Genomic DNA, 12,537 nt, shown 5'->3' on the forward strand with positions numbered 1-12,537 from the left:
GAGCTTGCAGTGAGCCGAGATCCGGTCACTGCACTCCAGCCTGGGAGACAGAGCGAGACTCCGTCTCAAAAAAAAAAAAAAAAAAAAGTACATACCTTAATTTAAAATATTGTATTGCTAAAAAATACTAGTGATCATCTGAGCCTTCCATGAGTCATAATATTTTTGTTGGTGGGGGGGTCTTGCTTCAATGTTGATGGCTGTTGACTGATGGGGCAGGTCATTGCTGAAGGTTAGGGTGGCTTTTGCAATTTCCTAAACTAAGACAGTGAAGTTTGCCATATTGATTGATTCTTCCTTTCACAAAAGATTTCTCTGCAGCATGCAATACTGATTGATAGCATTTTACCCACAGAACTTTCAAAATTGGAGTCAATCCCCTCAGACCTAGCTACTACTTTATCAACTAGGTGTATGTAATATTCTAAATCATTTGTTGTCATTTCAACAGTATTCACAGCATTTTCACCAGGAGTGTATTCCATCTCAAGAAACCACTTCTTTGCTAATCTATAAGATGAGCATCCATTCAAGCCTTATCATGAGATTGCAGCAATTCAGTCACATCTTCAGCTCCACTTCTAATCTTCTTGCTGTTTTTACCACACCCGCAGTTACTTCCTCCACTGAAGTGTTGAATCACTCAAAGTCATCCCTGAGGGGTTGGAATCAACTTCTTCCATACTCCTGTTAACATTGATATTTTGACCTTCCATGAATCACAGATGTTTTTAATGGCACCTAGAACAGTGAATCCTTTCCAATAGATTTCCAATTTACTTTGCCCAGAGATCGATCAGAGGAATCACTATCTGTGGCAGCTATAGCCTTACAAAATGTATTTCTTAAAACTTGAAAGTTGAGTTACTTGTTGATCCATGGGTTGCCAAATCGATATTGTGTTAGCAGTCATGAAAACAACATTAATTTTCTTGTACATCTCCATCGGAGCTTGGGTGACTAAGTGCATCATCAATAAGCAGTAATATTTTATAAGGAATCTTTTTTATTCTGAACAGTAGGTCTCAACAGTTGGCTTAAAATAGTAAGCCATGCTGTAAACAGACATTTGTTATTCTATTTGTAGGATACAGGCTGAGAAGATTTAGTGTAATTTTTAAAGGTCCTGGGATTTTTGGAATGATAAATGAGCATTGGCTTCATTAGCCCCTAACAAAAGAGTCAGCGTGTCCTTTGACGCTTTGAAGCCAGGCATTGATTCCCCCTCTCTAGCTATGAAAGTCTTAAATGGTGTCTTCTTTCAATATAAGGTTGTTTTGCCTACATTGAAAATATGTTATTTAGTGTAGCCAACTTCATCCATGATCTTAGCTAACTCTTCTGGATAACTTGTTGCTTCACCTTGCACTTTTATAGAGAAAACTTCATTTCCTTTAAGGCCTTTTTCTTTGCATTTACAATTTGCTAACTCGTGAAAGACGCCTGGCTTTCACCTTCTTGTGGCTTTTGACATGCCTTCCTTGCTAAAAATCATTTCAAGCTTTTGATTTAAAGTGGAAAACATGCACCTCTTTTTTTCACTTGAACACTGAGAGGTGATTGTAGGGTTATTAACTGGCCCAATTTCAATATTATTTTGTCTCAGGGAATAGGGAGGGCTAAGGAGGGAGAGAGCTGGAGAAACAGCACATCAGTGGAGCAGTCAAAACACAACATTTATTAAGTTTTCTATCTTACATGAGTGCAGTCCATGGTCCCCCAAAACAATTACAATAGTAACATCAAAGGTCATTGATCATAAACCACCATAACAGATTTTAATAATGAAAAAGTTTGAAGTATTTTAAGAATTACCAAAACGTGGCACAGAGACATGATGTGAGCACATGCTGTTAGAAAAAAATGGTGCCAATAGACTTACTCAATGCAGAGTTTCCACAAATCTTCAATTTGTAAAATCCACAATAGCTTCAGAGCACACCAAAATAAAGCACAGTAACATGAGCTGTGCTTGTATATTGTGTTTGGAGACCTGTGTCGTTCCCAGCATTTGGCACTTGGCTAAGTAGGAAGTTATTTCTAAATGACTTTGCATTTACCCTGCATAGCTACCTATAAACTGTAAAATTTAAGTGTAAGTATAGTTCCACCTTATGGAGCATAAATTTTTAGTGCAAGGATGTGGAAATGTGAAACTACTTGGCAAACGTTTTGACTCTTCATCAGATTGTGTAAGAAATTCAAGTGTTAATATCTTCTACTTCAGTTGCTATTCAAGTTGATTTTATGCAATAATAGATTTTTTAAAGTTATGCCTAATTTTTACAAACTCAAAGTACAACATATACAAGACAAACATTAATATTTCCCAATATATTTGGTAATTTTACTGAATATTTCGAAAAGACTATAAATTTCAAAATGTTAAAGCAGAGATGACAACACACTTAAACCTATATAAAAGTTTCATAATGCTTTGTTTAAAATTTTTTTCAAAACTTTATTATATGGATGGGGCAAAAAAAGCATACTTTTATTGATGACTTAGATGTGAAGTAGAATATGCTATGTGGGAAATAGCTTTACATTCAACTTTACTTTGAGGGCAGAAGCCACATGACATTACATGTATTATTAAAATACTTAATGCTTCATAAGATACTTCACTTACATAAATGTAGGAAATTCTCTGGAGGATAGTAGAATGCTCCAGTTATAATTACTAGGAATTTGAGTTAAAATCCTTGGTCACCTAGGTTACCTCTAGCAAAAACTTAGTACACTCAGTGAGCCTAATTTTGTCTGTCATACTCAAGGTAGGAGGTTGAGCTAGATCAAGGTTGTAAACTGAGCTGTATCCAGTCCTCAGACATGTCTTTTTGACCTACAGAATTTCTTTTGCACATCTTAACAGACTGAAAAGTCTTCATATAGAAATCCAGATTTCTGACTTTCTTTGAATTTCACATATGGACAATAAGCTAGAGCTGAGTAACAGCCTGTCCCTTTTAGATGGCAAATTTATTTTCTGTTTTGCCATGGTCACCACTATTCCTTCTTGTCTTTCTGAAATCCAAGTTTTCTTATGATTCAGTTCAAAGGAAAGCAAAATATTTCTTTAACCCATGTTTCTTTCAAAATTGAAAAAAATACAGACCATGATAGCTACATATATTCATTACAAAAATTGAGGGAGATGGAAATGGAGAGACTGCTGTGTGTGTATGTGTAAGGGAAGCATTTTAAAAATGACCTGCTTCATTCACTGTTATTTGGTGATTGTGAGCACTTGATTTCATGATCCCTGAGATCCCTTAGAGACAATCGCTAAAGTCTCATCTAATTCTGACATTGTATTTCCATGAAATGATTCTTAGAACATTGGGGTATTTGAAATCATTATGCCTTTGAAAGTGTGTGTATGATGATGAATGGATGCTGTTTATGAAACTTGCTAAGCTTCCAAATAGAATAGTGGCATCACAGACTCCTTTTAATGAAACATAACCACAAGCTGGCAAGACCAACACATTATTTTAAAACCATTTTTTTACTTCGTATCTTTTCAACAAAAGTTTGGTCAGCCACCCAAAGCAGCGTTGGCCTTGTTATCTCCCAAGAGTGATACTGCCCAAGGTGATATTAACATGGTTAAAAAAAAAAAAAACTCAGGTGAGAATCTATAAAACCTGCCTTTTATTTTCTTACGTGGATAAGACTACTGATTGGAATTTTTTTCTTACATTACATTGAACCAATTTGGCATTAATCTAAATGAAAATTTCTTATTTCAAAAATAGGCTTAACTCATTAAGTTTAGACACTGCAACCAGGACTAAATTAGGGGTTTTTTTCCCATAAGACCTGTATTAGGGTCTGATGAATGAGAAATATGGCTATTAACAGAATTTTTTCTTTATTATAAAAATATATTTTCTAATGGAAGCAATTATGAAGAAGAAAATTAATATCTCTCATTAACCAAACCACCTACTACCATTTTAATGTTTTAAAATTGCACTGTATTATTTGTGTATATGCATATAGTACTTTTTACAATTTTTATTTTATGTTCCAGGATATATGTGCAGAACGTGCAGGTTTGTTACATAGGTAAATGTGTACCATGGTGGTTTGCTGCACCTGTCAACCCATCACCTAGGTATTAAACCCTGTATGCATTAGCTATTTATCCTGATGCTCTCCCTCCCTCCCCACCCTGACAGGCCCTGGTGTGTGGTGTTCCCCTTCCTGTGTCCATGTGTTCCCATTGTTCAACTCCTACTTATGAGTGAGAACAGGTGTTTGGTTTTCTGTTCCTGTGTTCATTTGCTGGATGATGGCTTCCAGCTTCGTCCATGTCCCTGCAAAGGACATGATCTCATTCCTTTATATGGCTGCATACTATTCTATGGTGTATATGTACTACATTTTTTTATCCAGCCTATCATTGATGGGCATTTGGGTTGGTTCTATGTCTTTGCTATTGTGAATAGTGCTGTAATAATCATACATGTGCATGTATTTTTGTAATAGAATGATTTCTAGTCCTTTAATAGTAATAGTTCCTTCAATAGTAATGGGATTGCTGGGTCTATTCCTTTACTAGTAATAGTTCCTTTAATAGTAATGGGATTGCTGGGTCAAATGGTAGTTAACTATATTGTCTATTAAATATTGGTAGTTAACTATATATTAACTACCAGTAACTATATAACTGGCAGTTATATAGTTAATATGAAATTAATTATATTGTCTATTGAATACTGTTTTTACAGTTTAACATTTTCCCATATATCTATTCTTCAAAACTAAATTATGGTTATATAACAGCACAATGTATGAATATATAATAATTTCATTATTTCCCATTATTTGGTATTTAGTCTGTTTTCAGTATTTTGCTACAATGAATAATGACTTCATGAACATCTTTATACAGAAATCTTTGCCTCAATCTGATCATTTCCTTCATATTGGTTTCTATAAATTGATTATTGGTTGAATGGGTATGAAGTCTGTATTGCAAAATTGATTTAGGAAAGGCATGGGAGATACATTCTGAAACTGGTCATGTCTTCTGCTGGATAGATGAGGAGAAATAAGAGCAGGAATTAACAGACACATTACTTAGAGCAGATAATTTGGTCTGGGTGCAGGCAAAAAAAAAAAAAAAAAAAATGTAGGGATAAAATGGCCATCGCCAGCAGCTAAGAGTACAATAGAGGATTCTTGATCCTCCAATCAAGAGCACATGAAATACCATCAACCCTCAGCCCTGCAGAACTGTGACTATAAATCAATGAAAGAAATTATCAGCTCTTGAATTCTGATTTACAGAGCTCTGATAGCTGAAAAAAAAAAAGAGAGAGAGAGAAAAAAAATGTGTCCGTCTGTAAATATCCCCCTCCCATCTTTCAGTAATCAGATGGGAAAACAAACTGCTTACTCCCCTCTCCCAAACATCAACCACAGACTTTAATGGCCATTTTCCCTCACTGCTTCCCTTGAAGATTTTTAAAATTTGACTTCAGCTGTTGAAGACTATGAACAAGCTCTCTCCTCACATATTACTTGCCGTATTCTGGGCCCCTCTAGGATTATTTTACACTTCCCTTAACATGACTGCCTCTTTCCTGCTTTATCTATTCTTGAAGGTAGACATGATTCAGGGAAAGGAGCACTGGATTTAGTATAACTGGCTTTATGCTTCTGGCCTGCCATTTCTTTCTCTAGAAAATTTTCAGAAAGTAAACTCTTTTAGCCTTGATTTCTTTTGTAAAATAGGAATAATCTGACCTTTTAAATAGAACTGTAATGATCACCTGCTGGTTCTTATGTTAGATATGTTGACCATTCAAAACTCTGCCAAGGTAGAGGTTAAGGGTTGTTTCTCAGTTCTTTTTAGTTAGGGGCACCCCTCAGCTTTTGGGTCATTCCTTATACACCCAACTTGTGCATGGTTCCCTGTCATGTCTATGCAGCATGTGATCCCTACCTTCTGGAAGCTAACCCTCTAAGATGGCACAGTTCATTGATTCATTCTTTCATTTATTCAATCAACACTTTGTGAGCAGTTACTATGTACTAGGCACAGCATTAAGCATTATTCCCACACTGTTTTGTTTCTCCAGAGACTATATTCTTAGCCACCACACTATTGTGATATCATACACTCCCTATGAATATACACATATACATATTTAAATACTTCATAAACACACACAAAACACTTGAATAAATACATCTAATGATACAGCATATTAAGTAGCAACTATATTGTTTCTTGAGAAGCTTTGCATTCTGTTTTGTATTTTTTTAATAAAACATGTTTTAATCAGTATAGATTAGAAAGGAATTATTTGATAGAAGGTGGAGGACAGAAGTGGATCCAATCCACTAGCAGAACACTGAGGTATCTGAAAGTCTGGTTCTCATTTCTCTTGTCTGAGAAAGCATTCTGAAGTGCTTGCAGTTTGACAAGAGGTTTCACAGATGAAAAGTGGGTAGCAATGCAGATATTTAGAGTGGCATAGATAATGGTCAGAATGTAAGGCAGAAGGAGATCAAAGGAGACCACAAAATGTTTTCAAAAGATAAATCTCCCGTTTTAACTAAACAAAAAATTTACACAGAGGTCAAAGAAAATAGAATTTGCTTGAGAAATAAAGAATTGCAATTCGGCAAGAGGAGGCAAGATGGCCAAATAGGAACAGCTCCAGTCTGCAGCTCCCAGCGAGATTAACGCAGAAGGCAGGTGATTTCTGCATTTCCAACTGAGGTACTCGGCTCACCTCATTAGGACTGGTTAGAGAGTGGGTGCAGCCCAAGGTGGGCAATCAGAAGCAGGGTGGGGTGTCACCTCACCCAGGAAGTGCAAGGGGTCAGGGAGCCCCCTCCCCTAGCCAAGGGAAGCCTTGAGAGACTGTGCCATGAGGAACCATACACTCCAGTCCAGAAACTATGATTTTCCCATGCTCTTTGCAGCCCACAGACCAGGACATTCCCTCAGGTGCTCACGCCACCAGGGCCCTGCGTTTCAAGCACAAAACTGGTCGGCCATTTGGGCAGACACTGAGCTAGCTGCAAGAATTTTTTTTTCATACCCCAGTGGCACCTGGAATGCCAGCAAGACAGAACTGTTCACTCCCCTAGAAAGGGGGCTGAAGCCAGGGAGCCAAGTGGTCTAGCTCAGTGGATCCCACCCCCACAGAGCCCAGCAAGGTACAATCCACTAGCTTGAAATGCTCACTGCCAGCACAGCAGTCTGAAGTCGACCTGAGATACCCAAGCTTGGTGGAGGGAGGGGCATTCACCATTACTGAGGCTTGAGTAGGAGGTTTTTCCCTCACAGTGTAAACAAGCCACCAGGAAGTTCGAACTGGGCAGAGCTCACCGCAGCTTGGCAAAGCCTCTGTAGCCAGACTGCTTCTCTAAATTACTCCTCTCTGGGCAGGGCATCTCTGAAAGAAAGGAGACCCAGTCAGGGGCTTATAGATAAAACTCCCATCTCCCTGAGACAGACCACCTGCGGGAAGGGACGGCTGTAGGCAAAGTTTCAGCTGACTTAAATGTTCTGCCTGTCGCCTCTGAAGAGAGCACTGGATCTCTCAGCACAGTGATCAAGCTCTGCTAAAAGACAGACTGTCTCCTCAAGTGGGTCCCTAACACCCATGCCTTCCGACTGGGAGACACCTCCCAGGAAGGGTTGACATACAGTAGAGCTCTGGCTGGCATCTTGTGGGTGACCCTCTGAGATGAAACTTCCAGAGGAAGGAGCAGGCAATCTTTGCTGTTCTGCAGCCTCTGCTGCTGATACCCAGGCAAACAGGGTCTGGAGTGAACCTCCAGCAAACTCCAGCAGACCTGCAGCAGAGGGCCCTGACTGTTAGAAGAAAAACTAACAAACAGAAAAGAATAGCATCAACATCAACAGAAAGGACGTCCACTCAAACCCCATCCAAAGGTCACCAATATCAAAGACCAAAGATAGATAAATCCATGAAGATGGGGAGAAACAGCACAAAACGGCTGAAAATTCTAAAAACCAGAACACCTCTTCTCCCCCAAAGGATCACAACTCCTCCCCAGCAAGGTAACAAAACTGGATGGAGAATGAGTTTGATGAACTCACAGAAGTAGGCTTCAGAAAGAGGATAATAACAAACTCCTCCAAGCTAAAGGAGCATATTCTAACCCAATACAAGGAAGCTACGAACCTTGAAAAAAAAAGTTAGATGAATTGCTAACTAGAATAACCCATGCAGAGAAGAACATAAATGATCTGATGGAGCTGAAAAACACAGCACGAGAACTTCGTGAAGCATACACAAGTATCAATAGCCGAATCAATCAAGCAGAAGAAAGGATATCAGACACTGAAGATCAACATAATGAAATAAAGTGTGAAGACAAGATTAGAGAAAAAAAATGAAAAGGAATGAACAATGCCTCCAAGAAATATGGGACTATGTGAAAAGACCAAACCTACATTTGATTGTTGTACCTGAAAGTAAAGGGAGGAATGGAACCAAGTTGGAAAACACTCTTCAGGATATTATCCAGAAGAACTTACCCAACCTAGCAAAACAGGCCAACATTCAAATTCAGGAAATACAGAGAACACCACAAAGATACTCCTCGAGAAGAGCAACCCTGAGACACATGATCATCAGATTCACCAAGGCTGAAATGAAGGGAAAAAATGTTAAGGACAGCCAGAGAGAAAGGTCGGATAACCCACAAAGGGAAGCCCATCAGACTAACAGTGGATCTCTCTGCAGAAACCCTACAAGCCGGAAGAGAGTGGAGGGCCATATTCAACATTCTTAAAGAAAGAATTTTCAACCCAGAATTTCATAACCAGCCAAACTAAGCTTCATAAGTGAAGGAGAAATAAAATCCAGACAAGCAAATACTGAGAGATTTTGTCATCACCAAGTCTACCTTACAAGAGCTCCTGAAAGAAGCACTAAATATGGAAAGGAAAAACAGGTATCACCCACTGCAAAAACATACCAAATTGTAAAGACCATCGACACTATAAAGAAACTGCATCAACTAATGGGCAAAATAACCAGATAGCATCATAATGACAGGATCAAATTCACACAGAACAATACTAACCTTAAATTTAAATGGGCTAAATGCCCCAATTGAAAGACACAGACTGGCAAATTAGATAAAGAGTCAAGACCAATCGCTGTGCTGTATTCAGAACACCCATCTCACGTGGAAAGACACACATAGGCTTAAAATAAAGGGATGGAGGAATATTTACCAAGCAAATGGAAAGCCAGAAAGGGAGGGGTTACAATCCTAGTCCTGATAAAACAGACTGTAAACCAACAAAGATCAAAAAAGACAAAGAAGGGCATTACATAATGGTAAAGGGAACGATGCAACAGGAAGAGCTAACTATCCTAAATATATATGTACCCAATACAGGAGCATCCAGATTTATAAAGCAAGTTCTTAGAGACCTACAAAGAGACTTAGACTCCCACACAATAATATTGGGAGACTTTAACACCCCACTGTCAATATTAGGCAGATCAATGAGACAGAAAATTAGCAAGGATATTCAGGACTCGAACTCAGCTCTGGACCAAGGAGAACTAATAGACATCTACAGAACTCTCCACCCCAAATCAACAAAATATACATTATTCTCAGCATGTCATGGCAATTCTTCTAAAATTGACCACATAATTGGAAGTAAAACACTCCTCAGCAAATGCAAAAGAACGGAAATCATTTAAAAAAAAAAATCTTTTGGACCACAGTGCAATCAAATTAGAACTAGGATTAAGAAACTCACTCAAAACAGCACAACTACATGGAAACTGAACAACCTGCTCCCAAATGACTACTACGTAAGTAACTAAATTAAAGCTGAAATAAATAAGTTATTTGAAACCAATGAAAACAAAGACACAATGTACCAGAATCTCTGGGATACAGCTAAAGCACTGTTTAGAGGAAAATATATAGCACTAAATGCCCACAAGAGAAAAAAGGAAAGAAAGAAAAGTGACACCCTAACATCACAATGAAAAGAACTAGAGAAGCAAGAGCAAAAAATTTAAAAGCTAGCAGAAGACAAGAAATAACTAAGATCAGAGCAGAACTGAAGGAGATAGAGACACGAAAAATTCTTCAAAAAATCAAAGAATCCAGCAGCTGGCTTTTTGAAAAGATTAACAAAATAGACCACTAGCCAAACTAATGAAGAAGAAAAGAGAGAAGAATCAAGTACACACAATAAAAAATGATAAAGTGGATATCACCACAGATCCCACAGAAATATAAACTACCATCAGAGAATACTATAAATGCCTCTACGTGAATAAACTAGAAAACGTAGAAGAAACGGATAGATTCCTGGACACATACATTCTCCCAAGACTAAACCAGGAAGAGGTCGAATCCCTGAAAGGAAAAATAACAAGTTCTAAAATTGAGACAGTAATTAATAGTCTACCAACCAAAAAAAAAGCCCAGGGCCAGATTCACAGCTGAATTCCACAAAAGATACAAAGAGGAGCTGGTGCCATTCCTTCTGAAACTATTCCAAACAACAGAAAAAGAGGGAATCCTTCCTAATTTATTTTATGAGGGAGGCCTGCATCATTTTGATACCAAAACCTGGCAGAGACACAACAAAAAAAAAGGAAATTTCAGGCCAATATTCCTGATGAACATCGATGCAAAAATCCTCAATAAAATACTCACAACCAAATCCATCGCAGCACATCAAAAAGCTTATCCACCATGATCAAGTCGGCTTCATCCCTGGGATGCAAGGCTGGTTCAACATTCACAAATCAATAAATGTAATGCATCACATCAACAGAACCAATGACAAAAACCACATGATTATCTCAATAGATGCAGAAAAGGCCTTTGATAAAATTCAACAGCCCTTCATGCTAAAAACTCTCAATAAATTCCGTATTGATGGAATGTATCTCAAAATAATAAGAGCTATCTATGACAAACCCACAGGCAATATCACACTGAATGGGCAAAAACTGGAAGTATTCCCTTTGAAAACTGGCACAAGACAAGGATGCCCTCTCTCACCACTCCTATTCAATATAGTGTTGGAAGTTCTGCCCAGGGCAATCAAGCAAGAGAAAAATAAAGGTATTCAAATAGGAAGAAAGGAAGTCAAATTGTCTCTGTTTGCAGATGACATGATTGTATATTTAGAAACCCCATCGTCTCAGCCCAGAAGCTCTTTAAACTGATAAGCAACTTCAGTGAAGTCTCATAATACAAAATCAATGTGCAAAAATCAAAAGCATTTCTATACACCAATAATAGACAAACAGAGAGTCAAATCATGTGTGAACTCCCATTCTCACAATTGCTGCAAGGAGAATAAAATACCTAGGAATACAACTTAAAAGGGGTGTGAAGGACCTCTTCAAGGAGAAATACAAACCACTGGTCAAAGAAATAAGAGAGGACACAAACAAATGGAAAAACATTCCATGTTCATGAACAGGAAAAATCAATATCGTGAAAATGGCCCTACTGCCTAAAGTAATTTACAGATTCAGTGCTATCCCCATCAAGCTACCATTAACTTTCTTCACAGAATTAGAAACAACTACTTTAAATTTCATATGGAACCAAAAAAGAGCTCATATAGCCAAGACAATCCTAAGCAAAAAGAACAAAGCTGGAGGCATCATGCTACCTGACTTCAAACTATATTACAAGGCTACAGTAACCAAAACAGCTTGGTATTGTATTAAAACAGATATAGACCAATGGAACAGAACAGAGGCCTCAGAAATAATGCCACACATCTACAACCATCTGATCTTTGACAAACCTGACAAAAACAAGCAATGGGGAAACGATTCCCTATTTAATAAATGGTGTTGGGAAAACTGGCTAGCCATATGCAGAAAACAGAAAATGGATTCCTTCCTTACACTTTATACAAAAATTAACTCAAGATGGATTAAAGACTTAAATATAAGACTTAAAACCATAAAAACCCTAGAAGAAAACTTAGGCAATACCATTCAGTACATAGGCATGGGCAAAGACTTCATGACTAAAACACCAAAAGCAATGGCAACAGAAGCCAAAATTGACAAATCAGATCTAATTAAACTAAAGAGCTTCTGCACAGCAAAAGAAACTATCATCAGAGTGAATAGGCAACATACAGAATGGGAGAAAATTTTTGCTATCTATCCATTTGACAAAGGGCTAATACCCAGAATCTACAAAGAACTTAAACAAACTTACAAGAAAAAAAAAAAAAACCCCATCAAAAAGTGGGCAAAGGATATGAACAGACGCTTTTCAAAAGAAGACATTTATGCAGCCAACAAACATATGATAAAAAGCTCATCATCACTGGTCATTAGAGAAATGCAAATCAAAACCACAATGAGATGCCATGTCACACCAGTTAGAATGGCGATCATTAAAAAGTCAGGAAACAATAGATGCTGGAGAAAATGTGGAGAAATGGGAATGCTTTTACACTGTTAGTAGGAGTGTAAATTAGTTCAACCATTGTGGAAGACAGTGTGGTGATTGCTCAAGGAT

Source organism: Mandrillus leucophaeus, unplaced genomic scaffold, assembly GCF_000951045.1.
Source record: "Mandrillus leucophaeus isolate KB7577 unplaced genomic scaffold, Mleu.le_1.0 Scaffold1453, whole genome shotgun sequence".
Taxonomy (NCBI): Eukaryota; Metazoa; Chordata; class Mammalia; order Primates; family Cercopithecidae; genus Mandrillus; species Mandrillus leucophaeus.